We start from the raw sequence: 15112 nt of genomic DNA on the forward strand, positions 1-15112 counted from the left end.
TTGAGAAGGACGATCGTTGCATTAAAAGGAAGAGTCTTAAATGGGCAAGCCTGTTCAAATTTTGAGAAAATTCTATCAGAAAAGCTCCAATAATCCACAGCCATCATCAGTCCCCTCAGCTTGATAGATTGAAATGCGTATGTGATTACAAGGTTTAGATTATTATAATTATACCACATATGAAGATTGATTGCCCTCTGTTTTATATTTTCCATTAAGATTTAACTGATAAGGGTTTGACAAGGATACTCCCAAAGAAACAAAATTGCATACAGGGCTATAAGATTAGCAATGTAAATTACTTTCATGTTAGGGAAAGAATTGGCTCATTCTACAATTTATAGCAATAGATGGCAATTTTGAGTCATTAATGCATTTCCGGAGTAATTTATTTGCTTTGGGTCAAGTAGTTGCTTAGTTGCTTGTAAACAACTCCTACTGATTTGAAAGAGCCGTGCCCGTATAATTTATGGATACATTTGACTCATTATTGTTAGATTCGTAGCTCTTGCCTGTATGTGTAATTTAATTGAATACATCAGCTCAATCAATCAATGGGATTTAATTGATCAGTTGTATTCACTGAGCACTTACTGTGTGCAGAGCACTGTACTAAGTGCTTAGGAGAGTGCAATACAACAGAGTTGGTGGTCACAACAGTTGAGCGCTTACAATGTGCAAGAGCAGCATACTACGTTCATGGGAGCGTACATTTTGATAGAGTTGGTAGACATGATCCCTGCCCTCCAGGAGCTTAAAATCACCCTCTGGTGAAGCTGAAATAGTCCCCCTCCCTACTCCCATTGTTCAGTGGTACCGAGTATTGGCTTTGATTCCCAGCCAAAAGGTTTTTTAGTAGGCCCAGGTTTGGTTCCAGAAGATCACTTTTATAATAGATGTTCCTGATGGGAACTGAACTGGTCGGGAGATCACCCCACCATGCCATACGTTTTTTCTTTGAGATCATCTCTAAATGAACAAAGCCCTCCAGCTTTCCCTGTTCACCAAGCATCCTGCTGAGGATTTAAACTTACCCCCGCCTTACCTCCTTCCCCTCCCCACAGTACCTGTATATATGTTTGTACGTATTTATTACTCTATTTTATTTGTACGTGTTTATTCTAATTATTTTATTTTGTTAATATGCTTTGTTTTGTTCTCTGTCTCCCCCTTCTAGACCGTGAGCCCGCTGTTGGGTAGGGACCGTCTCTATATGTTGCCAACTTGTACTTCCCAAGCGCTTAGTACAGTGCTCTGCACACAGTATGCGCTCAATAAATACGATTGAATGAATGAAACTTGTGGTAGCTGAAAATGGGCTCCCTTGACTACCAATCAAGTCCAGGTCTCCCTTTTGACAAATAGAAACTCTACAGAGAATTTTCAGGTTATAATTCTTGAATTTTAAAGGAAAACACGCCTCAGTTTGCTTCTCAGATCATCTTTTTAAATCATCATTCTGTACGTTAACGCACTTTGTTCAACTAAAAGTGAGGTTCGAACCGCAACGGTGGGGAGCAACAAGCCGCGTCTGCTTATTCTTTTCAACCTGTGATGCGGTTTGCCCGCTTTGGACGAGATCCTTAGAGGTGGGGCAGACTCTTCAGCAAATAGGGCTACAAACTTAGATAGTGATCTAGCTCCTTTAGAGTAGGGACCCTGTTTCCAACTTTTACTCTATGCTCCCAAGTGCCCAGTACAGTGCCCTTCGTACAGTAGGCACTCTATAACCTCCAGTGGTTGCACATCTCCTCCAAGAAGCCTTCCCGGACTAAGCCCTCATTTGCTCTTCTCCCACTCCCTTCTCCGTCACCCTTGCAGTTGGATTTGTACCTTTTATTAACCCTCAGCCCCACAACTTTACATATCTGCAATTTTTTTTTACTTATATTCATGTCTGCCTCCCCCTCTAGACTGTAATAATGGTGGTATTTGTTAAGTGCTCACTATTTGCGAAGCACTGTTCTAAGCGCTGGGGGGGGATGCAAGGTGATCAGGTTGTCCCACGTGGGGCTCACAGTCTTACACCCCATTTTACAGATGAGGTAACTGAGGCCCGGAGAAGTTAAGTGACTTGCCTGAAGTCACACAGCTGCCAAGTGGCTGAGCCGGGATTTGAACCCATGACCTCTGACTCCCAAGCCCGGGCTCTTTCCACTGAGCCACGCTGCTTCTCTACACTCCTTGTGGGCAAGGAATGTGTCTACCGACTCTGTTACTGAACCCACTGTTGGGTAGGGACCTTCTCTATATGTTGCCAACTTGTGCTTCCCAAGTGCTTAGTACAGTGCTCTGCACACAGTAAGCGCTCAATAAATACGATTGAATGAATGAATGTTACATTGTCTTTTCCCTAATGCCTAGTACAGTCCACTCAATATAAACCACTAATTTATTGATTCACCTTTGCATCAAACACAAATTCCTCACCATTAGCTTTAAAGCACTTAATCATCCCTCACTCTCCTATCTTACCTTGCTGATTTCCTGCTAAGACCTAGCCCGTACACTTTGCTCCCTATCCTTCAAGCTGTATGTATTATTGTCCTTGCCTTTTATATTATTTTGGGGTTTTATTGTGTCATCCTTCCTCATGTGTGTCACTCCTAAATTTCCCCTCCCTGATTGAGAGCTCCTCGAGGTCCAGGAGCCATGTCTAATTTTCATTTTCGTATTTTCTCCCAGCACTTAGTACAGAGCTCTGTGCAAAGTAATCACCTTAATAAATGACTATTACTACTATTCTTACTACTACTACTACTACTACTACTACTTCTACTACTAATAGCATTTATTAAGCACTTACTATGTGCCAAGTACTGTTCTAAGCACTGGGGAGGTTATAATAATAATAATAATGGTATTTATCAAGCATTTATTATGTGCAAAGCACTGTTCTAAGTGCTGGGGAGGTTACAAGGTGATCAGGTTGTCCCATGGGGGGCTCCCAGTCTTAACCCCCATTTTACAGATGAGGTAACTGAGGCACAGAGAAGTTAAGTGACTTGCCCAAAGTCACACAGCTGGCAAGTGGCGGATCGGGGATTTGAACCCATGACTCTGACTCCAAAGCCCAGGCTCTATCCACTGAGCCATGCTGCTTCGCTACTACTTCAAAATAGGAGGCATGGAAGAGACAGAAAGATGGCTTTCAAATGGCCATATGCATATACAGTTGGTCTGCCTAGATGTTGAATCAATCAGAGCATTCCACGAAAGGAAGACACACAAATCACCAAGCAAGAGCTATTGGAAGAAGGCAGGAGAAAATCTGAAACTAATTGAAATTTGCCCAGTTGCCTAATGCCTCAGAATAATTTAAGCAAATAAGTCACAGAAAGGAATTCCATCATTCATTATCTCATGCAGCTGCAGAAGCAGGAGTAGATATCTCTGCCAGAAAATTACAGCGACCAGATTGTCTTGCAATAGCTACGGAGCAACTTGATTCAGTGCTGCTGACTCTTTTCAATGCAGGCTCATCAAAAAGTAATTTTGCCATGTTACAGTTTCATCATAGACCACTTGCCAAAATGTTGCTCTTTTAATAAAATCCAGGAGGATAGGGGGAGAACGGCAGATGAAATAAGTTAGCTCAGAATCAAAATCCAGATAATGAAATACTCTAAAATTTGGTGTGCACAATCAAAGTGCAGTGGTAGCTGTCACAGCAGCGTGGCTCAGTGGAAAGAGCACATGGTTGGCAGTAGAGATCATGGATTCTAATCCTGGCTCCGCCACTTGTCAGCTGTGTGACCTTGGGCAAGTCACTTCACTTCTCTGTGCCTCAGTTCCCTCATCTGCAAAATGGGGGTTAATAATAATAATAATAATGGCATTTATTAAGTGCTTACTGTGTGCAATGCACTGTTCTAAGCACTGGGGAGGTTACAAGGTGATGAGGTTGTCCCTCGTGGGGCTCACAGTCTTAATCCCCATTTTACAGATAAGGTAACTGAGGCCCAGAGAAGTTAAGTAACTTGCCCAAAGTCACACAGCTGACAAGTGGCGGAGCTGGGATTTGAACCCATGACCTCTGATTCCAAAGCCCGGGCTCTTTCGACTGAGCCACACTGCTTCTCGTTAAGACTGTGACCCTCACGTGGGACAACCTGAACATCTTGTATCCCCCCCAGGGATTAATACAGTGCTTTGCACATAGTAAGTGCTTCACAAATGCCATCATTATTATTGAATTTTGATCTGACACAAGAGAAAAAGGGAAGAAAAAGAGATGAAAGGGTAGAAAGGCAGACACAGTTGGAGTTAAGGGATGGGGTGGGGCCACTTAACGGGCTCTTAGTTAGAAAATGAGTTGATTGCCAAGGGTGATCATGACATTTGGGGAAGCAACACTGCCTAGTGGATAAAGCACTTGTGTGGGAGCCAGAGGACCTGGGTTCAATCCCCACTCTACTATGTGACCTTGAAATCATTTAATTTTCCTGTGCTTTTGTTTCCTCAACTGCATGTGGGACAGGGACACCACCTGCCCTAATTAACTACCGCAGCACTTTGACACATAGTAAGCACTTTACAAATGTCATTAAAAAATGAAATTAAACAAATTATCCAGCATTTAGAATGAGGAGATAAGCAAAATTTGCAGGGCAGTCATGGAACTAGGGGTGGCTCAGGAGTCACCTGATCAATAGGACAAGATTATATAAAATGGAAAATAATCCCAGTGATTCAGTCTTCTGTCAATATCAGCATCAGAACAATACTCTCTGTATGAATTGCTGTTTTCATACCCTTAGCTAACAGATTGGTATTTTTTTCCTTCCACAATTGATCCAACTAAAGGAACCAAGACACCTGTCCACATGTTTTGTTTTGTTGTCTGTCTCCCCTTTCTAGACTGTGAGCCCATTGTTGAGTAGAGACCATCTCTATATGTTGCCCACTTGTACTTTCCAAACTTTCCAAGCGCTTAGTACGGTGCTCTGCACACAGTAAGTGCTCAATAAATACGATTGAATGAATATGGTTGAATGAATGAATGAACTACATTGTATTTATTGTTTAATGGCTCGTGTTTGTCTAAAACTACCCTCTAATTAACAAACTTCTTTTTTTTCAAGAATACCACAAATACCATGCCCGGGAAGAAAATTGAAATAAAATATTTCCACAGAAACAATACAGGATTATAAATACAGGACCTATTCATTTTACTCTTCACAGTGTCCTTTCTTTGCAACTTGCTCACTCTCTGTTGCTAAATCTGTACTTTTGGCCTCCACATTCCAGTAGTTTTTCCTCCTCTGACTGTCATTAACCTATTGTTGCCCCTGGAACACTCCCTGAATTTGTTCTTAATTTGCTTCTTCCTTTGTTGCTTCCATCACTTAACTCAACTACTGACTGACCGTGGAGTCCATCTGAGGAGTCCAGCTTCTGCAATTCCCTCTACTTCTGGGTTTTCTTCATCTTTATCTATTGGTTTTTGATTGTGGGGAGTGAATCCTGCACCGCTTGCCTTCATTAGGACCAGATGTCGATTTTCCGTGTGATGGAGTTCAAAAATCCATCAATAAACCACAGATTTCTTTGGTTAATATCAATAATTTCCTCCTGCAACCACCTCTTGGAGGACCATCCTTCATTAAGTGTCAGGCTCCAGGAATCGGTAGGGTCTTTCTCTGCAAGCCAGTGGCTTTTGCTCCCCTTCCCCATCTCTTCTACTCCTGGGAAGCCTCCTTGAAGGCTTGAAAGGCTCCTGTTGACTAATCCTATTGTAATCTCCCAAGCACAGCTCTTTCCCATTTTTTAGATACTAACAAAATACTAGTAATAAGAAGTCAATAAATACTATTAATTGAGACCATGTTTGCATCCTCTGCCTCCTCAAAGCCTCCCCCTCCTTCCCCCATTTTGCCCCCGTGCTCAAAATAAAAGGTTGGCACCAATGCTACATAGCAAAATGAACTAATACGCCTTTTATTTCTTCTGCTGCCCCTTCCCAATTTCCCGTGGAAGTTTTGGTGAGCAAAACATTGTCCAAACGCCAGCCACTGAAGGAAGAGGAGGAGCAGGATGAGAAGAGGAAGAGGAGAGGCCTGTGGACAGGGATTCATTCATTCATTCAAACATATTTATTGAGCGCTTACTGTGTGCAGAGCACTGTACTAAGCGCTTGGGAAGTACAAGTCGGCAACATATAGAGACGGTCCTTACCCAACGACGGGATCATTTCTACCCACTCTATTGTGCTTTCCAAAGCTCTTCGAACAGTGCTCTGCATTGCCATGAGCACTCAGTAGACACCGTTGATTGAGGAAAAGGAGGAGGAAGAGGGCAGATCGTTTATGAACAGTATAATCAGTCCTGAATAACAAGAGTTGACATATTTTATTTATTTATTATTAATCGGTACTGGTCAAGTGCTTACGATGTGCCATGCACTGTACTAAGTGCTGGGGTAGATGCAAGTTAATCAGGTTGGACACAGTCTGTATCCCACAGGAGGCTCAAAGCCTTAATCCCCGTTTTATAGATGAGGGAACTGAGGCACAGAGAAGTGAGGTGACTTGCCCAAGGTCACACAGCAGACAAAATCCAGCACTTAGAACAGTGCTTTGCACATAGTAAGTGCTTAACAAATACCATCATTATTATTAAGTGGTAGCATTATATTTTTTAAGTGCACTATTTAAAGGCAAGGGTTCATTATTCAAGGAATAAATGTGTTATTTACAGTCACACCTCCGATTCTAGCTCAAAATGTTTCCATGTTCAATGAATCTTCTCTTTTCTTCCTTTTCTGCTTCCTCTACTTAAGATCCACCTTCTCTTCCTGATTCACTTGGGTTTTGTAACAAATCCTTTCTGACGAATCCACAAATCCTCACAGAGTTGTATGGAAGTAATGGAGTTGAACTAAACTCACCGATTCTGTTTTGATTTTCAGCTTGGTGATTTTCATTTGAACACCCCAAAACTATACAGGTAGTGTTAAGGAAATATGAGGCTCAGAAGGGCGTCTGGTGGACCGTCTCAGAACAGGGAGCATCCACACCCATAGCATGAAATCCATGTCAATGAAAAATACCTTTTTTTTCCCCAGAGCTCTTGTGCTCATAGTCAAACCAGGAGGCACACATATTGCTTTTACATGCCAAGCATAACATTTACATTGATTTGTGTACTAAGCCAATTGAATATGGAAGTCATAAACGGACAATGAATACGGAACACCAAACAGCGTGTTTGTAACATACTGTCACTTGACTTATCGGAACCACATTTCTTGGATGTGATCTGTAGCTGGTGCCTGAGGCTAGCAATTTGAAGCATACACCAGGGAAGCACCTTTTAAACAATGAATCCAAGCTTCGGGAACTTCTTGTTCTGAGCCTTCTTCACCGGGCGCTTTCAAACTTCGCTCACTGGGAAAAATGCGGCCTGAAAGGACATGGTTTGTAGGAACAGAAGGTAATTTTGAACTAGACTCCCGGGCAATAGGGACAGGAGGCCAGCTGTGAACCTAAGACAGAGGAGCCAACAGCTGAATTTTGCTCTTAAGGAAATCCATGGCAGTTAATGACACGGTCGGTGCCGAGGCAGATAAGGCTGCCTGCTTCCTTGAACAGATGCACTGTCAGGTATATAGCCAGATGCATTTGGAAATATTTTTATCCCTGATTATAAAGCATGACGCCCACCCCCTACCCTGCCCAGACCTAAAAACTTCATAGTTTAATTTTGTTTAATGCTCTTTTCTAAAAATAATTTTACAGGGCAATCTCATTAATCTTTAACCTCTTTCTGGTAGATTTCAGAAACGAAAAGGTATTCTTATGCCCAGGGCTTTTTCTTTAAAAAAAGGAGGAATGAAAAGTAAGTTCCTCGGCTAATGGTGTTGATGAAAAGTAGAGAGTAGATATTCGATATATGTTCAGTCTACCCTAGGAGGACCTAGTCTAGGAAACGGAAGAAAGAGGGTTTTTAAAGTCATCCTGTCTCTGTCACTCCCCTTCCCCCTCAAGCTCAAACCCTCCATCTTTAGTCTCTGAGACAGCCTTTCTGAAGAATACCATTTTTCTTTCCCATTCTACACTCCTTTCAGCTCATAACCACGCTTGGTCCTGGGATTTAAGCCCATTTTAGAAAGTGAAAACTGAGAGCGGAATGCTACGACCAAAGGAACTTTGAAGGAGGCTGGAATCAGAATGAAGTGTTGACTCTGTCTAGCACAATTAAATAATCAATACTATTTACTGGACATCTGTGTGTGTAGAACGCTGTACTAAGTGCTTGGGAAAGTACAATGAAGGCAGAAGACACGATACTATGCATTCTTCTCAGATGTTCACCATTCTTAAGAACAAGCCCAGGAATGAAGCTTGTTTCTTGGGAGATTAAAATTGGGACTGCTTTCTTATAATATCCATAAATGAGGATCAAAGTCATCCTGCATTTAGGACTACAAAAGGAGGATTTGGGATTAGGAATTACATCCAGAATCCAACTGGGAATTCTGTGTATGTCCCTGTAAGCATGACTGAACCAGACTCCCCAAAATGGTAATGTTCAAAATCAGCATTTAATTAGTAACACAAATGGGAAAACACCACAACAGAAAATACTAATGTCAAGATTTGCAGGGTAGTATTTATAGCAACTGAGGTTTAAGACCGCAATGGCTAAGATGTGGATTTGATTAATACTTGGATCTGTTACCCTGGACATTTGATAGCCCACCCTCAACCCCGTAGCACTTATCTAGAAATTATTTATTATAAACGATTTATGTTATTATATACAATTTATATTAATGTCTGTATCCCCTTCTAGACTGTAAGCTTATTGTGGGCAGGGAACATGTCTAACAACTCTGTTGTACTCTCCCAAGTGCATAGTACAGTGCTCTACATGCAGTAAGCGCTCAATACTATTGAGGATGATGATGAAACAAGTCAGAAGCCATCTGCAAGGTTATGGGAAATAGCTGAGAAATAAACCAGTAAGATCGATCAATCAATAAATTGTATTTATTGATCCCTTACTGTGTGTAAAGCACTGAAATAAGCAGTTGAATGAGCACAGTATAACAGAGTTGGTAGGCGTGTTCTCTGCTCACATGGATTTACAGTACAGATGGGGAGCCAGACATTAGTATTAATTATTGCTATGTACATAAGTACTGTGGGGCACACAGTAAGTGCTCAATAAATATGATTGAATAATAATAATAACGGTATTTCTTAAACACTATGTGCAAAGCACTGTTCTAAGCACTTGGGGAATACAAGGTGATCAGGTTGTCCCACGTGGGGCTTACAGTCTTAATCCCCATTTTACAGATGAGGTAACTGAGGCACAGAGAAGTGAAGTGGCTTGCCCAAGGTCACACAGCTGACAAGTGGCGGAGCCAGAATTCAAACCCATGACCTCTGACTCCCAAACCATTCTCTTTCCACTGAGCCACCCTTCTTCTCTGATTGAATGAATGAAAAGGTACCAATTCAAGTGCAAGGACAATGCAGACGGAAAAGGGATTAGGAGAAATGAGGGCTCAGTCAGGGAAGGCCTCTTGGAGGAGATGTGATTTGAATAAGGCTGTGAAACTGGGAAGAGTGAGGGTCTATCGGATATGAAGAGGGAGGGAGTTCCTGGCCAGAGACAGGACGTCGGTGAGACAGATGAGACTGAGGAACAGTGAGTAGGTTGACATTTAGAGGAGCAAAGTGTGCCAGCTGGGTTATAGTTGGAAATCAGGGAATGAGGGAGGAGGGCAAGAGGTGATCAAGTGCTTTAAAAGCCATGGTAAGGAATTTCTGGCCATGACCAATTTCAACTTATTTTGAAAGAATGTCTGTGAATGTACAGATAATTACCATCCCCTAGAACAGGGCTCAGCGCTTAGGACAGTGCTTGGTACATAGTAAGCACTTAACAAATACCATAATAATAATCCTGAGAGACAGAAGGAGTTTAAAAGTAACATTCATTCATTGAATCATATTTACTGAGTACTTACTGTGCATAGAGCACTGAACTAAGCCCTTGGGAGAGTACAATATAACAATAAATAGACACATAATAGGCTGGGGATGGCAAGGTTGACAGGGTGGGGATGGATGATAATAGTAATAATGTTGGTATTTGTTAAGAGCTTACTATGTGCAAAGCACTGTTCTAAGCTCTGGGGAGGATACAAGGTGATCTGGTTGTCCCACGTGGGGCTCACGGTCTTAATCCCCCTTTTACAGATGAGGTAACTGAGGCCCAGAGAAGTGATTTGCCCAAAGTCACACAGCTGACAAGTGGCGGAGCCGGGATTAGAACCCATGACCTCTGACTCCCAAGCCCGGGCTCTTTCCACTGAGCCACGCTGTTTCTCATGGATCTGGGGACCAGGACGAGACGAGTTGTGGTCAGAGAATGTGTCTACCAACTCTATTAGGTTATTTTCTCCCAAGTGCTTTGTACACAATAAACGCTCAATGAATACAACTGATTGATTTATCAATTGAGGAAGAGAGAAGACGGTGGTATTGGGTTGTATTCTCCTGCTGCCTATTTTCTTCTCCGGTACTGACAGAGGCCCTGCCACTGAAGCAGTAATGCACAAGAGCTACCTGATATGCATGGAATTTTACTGCACTTTCAGGTGAAGTGCACAGGACCCGCCTCTTCAGTGCTTAGAACAGTGCTTTGCACATAGTAAGCGCTTAATAAATGCCATTATTATCTTATTATTTTCTGAATTGGTATGTAAGGCCAGCCCTGTTCTCTCTCCTCCTTGCCCTGCTCTTCCCTATTCCCTGATTGTGAGTTCTGATAATCCTTGAACTCTGAAATTGCATACCCTGTCCAACGATAATAGTAATAATGATACGAATAATGATAATTGTCATATATTTAAGCTCTTATTATATGCCAACTGTACTAAGCATCTGGGTAGATACAAGATTGTCTGGTTGGTCACAGTTCCTAATCCATACAGTACAAGAGCGAAGGAAAACAGGAATTTAATCCCCATTTTACAGATGAGGAAACTGACGCACCAGAGAAGTGAAATTCATTCATTCATTCAATCATATTGATTGAGCGCTTACTGTGTGCAGAGCACTGTACTAAGCGCTTGGGAAGTACAAGTTGGTAACATATAGAGCATATAGAGTCGGTCCCTACCCAACAACGGGCTCACAGTCTAGAAGGGGGAGACAGACAAAACAAAACATGTGGTCAGGTGTCAAATCATCAGAATAAGTAGAAGTAAAGCTAGATGCACATCATGGACAAAATAAATAGAATAGTAAATATGTACAAGTAAAATAAATAGAGTAATAAATCTGTACAAACATATATACAGGTGCGGAGGGGAAGGAGGTAGGGTGGGGAATGGGGAGGGGGAGGGGGAGGGGGGGGCTCAGTCTGGGAAGGCCTCCTGGAGGAGGTGAGCTCTCAGTAGGGCTTTGAAGGGAGGAAGAGAGCTAGCTTGGCGGATGTGGGGAGGAAGGGCATTCCAGGTCGGGGGGAGGACGTGAACCGGGGGTCGACAGTGGGACAAGTGAGAACAAGGTACAGTGAGGAGGTTAGTGGCAGAGGAGCGGAGGGTGTGGGCTGAGCTGGAGAAGGAGAGACGGGAGGTGAGGTAGGAGGGGGCGAGGTGATGGACAGCCTTGAAGCTGAGAGTGAGGAGTTTTTGCTTGATGCATAGGTTGACTGGTAGCCACTGGAGATTTTTGAGGGGGGGAGTAACATGCCCAGAGCATTTCTGCACAAAGATGAACAATGACTTGCTCAAGGTCACAGAGTAGACACGTGTTCCTCTGATTCCCAGACCCAAGCTCTTTTCATTAGACCATGCAGCTCCACTTGCCCTTCTCCCATGTCCTGCTCCCAAGCTTCTTCCTACTACGGCCTTGCTATTCCTTGAATTTTCCCTTTTGAAAAAGCTGCCGACTTTGCTGCTGCCACTGCTGTCACTATCCCCACAGCTGCCTCATTGCACTATTGACAAAGCCAGCCTAATAGAGCTACAAAGCTGAGGGGGCAGGGTAGGGTGGGGGATTGGTCTTCTAGACTGTGAGCCCGTTGTTGGGTAGGGACCGTCTCTATGTGTTGCCAACTTGTACTTCCCAAGCGCTCAGTACAGTGCTCTGCACACATTAAGCACTCAATAAATATGATTGAATGAATAAATGAATGATAGGCGGGGGGAGCGGGAGAGGAGGCCCGCAGAGAGTGGCAGAGAGGGAGGAGGCATAGAGGAGGGTTGCTGCCAGGGACCTCTTCCCCTGTGGCCACTGCCACCTGCCCTCCCTCCATGCAAACCCAAACCCCTGGCTTTGTAGTCCTATAAAGTGGGAATTACAAGATAGAGAAGGTGATGTTAGTAGTGATATTAGTAGAGAAGTAGCGTGGCTCAGTAGGTCATCAACATCAATCATATTTATTGAGCGCTTACTGTGTGCAGAGCACTGTACTAAGTGCTTGGGAAGTACAAGTTGGCAACATATAGAGACAGTCCCTACCTAACAGTGGGCTCACAGTCTAAAAGATAGAACTCGGGTCTGGGAGCCAGAGGTCATGGGTTATTAATAATAATAATAATAATAATAATAATAATAATGGCATTTATTAAGCACTTACTATGTGCAAAGCACTGTTCTAAGCGCTGGGGAGGTGGCAAGATCAGGTTGTCCCACGGGGGGCTCACAGTCTTAACCCCCATTTTACAGAGGAGGGAACTGAGGCCTAGAGAAGTGAAGTGACTTACCCAAAGTCACCCAGCTGACAATTGGCAGAGCTGGGATTCGAACCCATGACCCCTGACTCCAAAGCCCGGGCTCTTTCCACTGAGCCACGCTGCTTCTCTAGCAGCGAGCCGGGTTCTAATCCCTGCTCCGCCACTTGTCAGCTGTGTGACTTTGGGCAAGTCACTTCACTTCTCTGGGCCCCAAAATGGGGATTAAGACCGTGAGCCCCCCGTGGGACAACCTGATCACCTTGCATCCCCCCCAGTGCTTAGGACATTGCTTCGCACATAGTAAGCGCTTAACAAATGCCATCATTATTATTATTATTAGTGGTGAGAGCAGCAGCTGTTTAAAATGTAAAAAAGTTTAAGGAATAGAAAAAGCATGGCGGGAGAAGTGCAGGGAGGGGTTGGGAAGGGAGATGTCGGGGGATTGGGGACACGGGTTTGGTTGCCAGGAAAGGAGGCAAGCAAGCCATGGGCTGCACACAGGTGTGGTGGGGGGGCAGGGAAACAGCGACAAAGGGCATTTACTTGGTGACTCTCAAACATCAAAACCCCAAAGGAGGTCACTTGGACGAGGAATGATTTCCACCAGGCTACAGTGGAACCACACGAACTGGTTCCTTAATGTCTTCACAAAAATGGAAAACAAAGAGCTTTCTTTTCTATATTCATCAAATTTTCTCCTCTTCTATAGTATTTGTTAAGTGCTTGCTATGGGTCAGGCACTGTACTAAGCTCTGGGGTAGAGACGGGATAATCAGGTTGGATTAGCTCGTTGTGTCTCGTGGCTCAGTGGAAAGAGTACGGGCTTTGGAGTCAGAGGTCATGGGCTCAAATCTCGGCTCCGTCAGTTGTCAGCAAGTCACTTGACTTCTCTGTGCCTCAGTTACCTCATCTGGAAAGTGGGGATGAAGACTGTGAGCCCCACGTGGGACAACCTGCTCACCTTGCATCCCCCCCAGCACTTGGAACAGTGCTTTGCACATAGTAAGCGCTTTACAAATACCATCATCATTATTATTAATATTAAAAGGAGTTAATTCGATATCCTAAGTGCCTAAATTGCAACCAGGGGAAAGGCACTGAGAAGAATCTGGGTCACAGAAACCGTTCACCTTTATGGGACTGGTTCAAGCTCTCCAATAGATAGTGACGAAGAAAATATGAGAGAGCAAGTGGAGCTAGTAAGTCCAGGAAATAACTCCATGTGCACGCTGTGTGGATGAGAGTGTTGGCTGTGCATCAATCTTTTGGCCACACTTGCATATCCATACTGGATCTCGTCGTTTTTGAAAACAAAGGACGACTAATGTATATAGGCAGATCCACTTTTTTTTCCCTTCAATTCCCCATTTAGCAGTTTCTCTGAATCCACCCCAGACCCAATCCCCCCCCCAACTATGGAATTCTGGAAGCTAATCCTAGAAGCCTGAATGATCATCTGAATGGTTTGACAGTGCTGAGAACTAAATTATTCTACTGCATTGCACGTCGCATGACTGGCACATAAATAACACAGTGCTGTGCTAAGTCTCCTGATGCTAGGCTGCACTTGATTTTATCTTCTTTGTTCCATGTGAGTTGAGCAGCAGAACAGGCTAATGGAATATCCTTTCCAGAAAAGCCGTATATTTTGGGTCTTGCATGTTTTTGAATGCAACGAGCTGACTCCATGCTACCAACGGTAACATTTCAACATACAAGCAGCGTGGCTTAGTGGAAAGACCCCGGGCTTGGGAGTCAGAAGTCATGGGTTCTAATTCCGGCTCCCCCACATGTCTTTTGTGTGACCTTGGGCAAGTCACTTCACTTCTCTGAGCCTCAGTTCCCTCATCTGGAAAATGGGGATGAAGAATGTGAGCCCCCCGTGGGACAACATGATCACCTTGTATCCCCCCCAGTGCTTAGAACAGTGCTTTGCACATAGTAAGTGCTTAACAGATGCCATCATTATTACTATTATCATATCTTCTTCTATTGAAGATTAGGCTCTTCAAAACATAGAACGCTTCCCAACCACTAGCGTGCCTAGTAGATAGCATACAGGCCTTGGAGTCGGAAGGACCGGGGTTCTAATCCCGGTTTTCCCACTTGTCTGCTGTGTGACTTTGGGCCAGTCACTTCACTTCTCTGTGCCCCAGTTTTCTCATCTGTAAAATGGGGATGATGACTGTGAGCCCTATGTGGGACAGGGACTGTTTCCAACCCGATTATCTTGTATCTACTCCAGCATGTCCTACTGTGCCTGGCATATAGTAAGGACTTAACGAATACCATTATTATAATAATTATTACTCAGGAAGTCACGGCAGCAAAGTCAAGAAAAATGGCCCGTGGCCTGGATCCACTGGTGGAGTTGATGAGATTTACAAGCATGGAGGAAATATCCCACTT

Source organism: Tachyglossus aculeatus, chromosome X4 (genome assembly GCF_015852505.1).
Source record: "Tachyglossus aculeatus isolate mTacAcu1 chromosome X4, mTacAcu1.pri, whole genome shotgun sequence".
NCBI classification, from domain to species: Eukaryota; Metazoa; Chordata; class Mammalia; order Monotremata; family Tachyglossidae; genus Tachyglossus; species Tachyglossus aculeatus.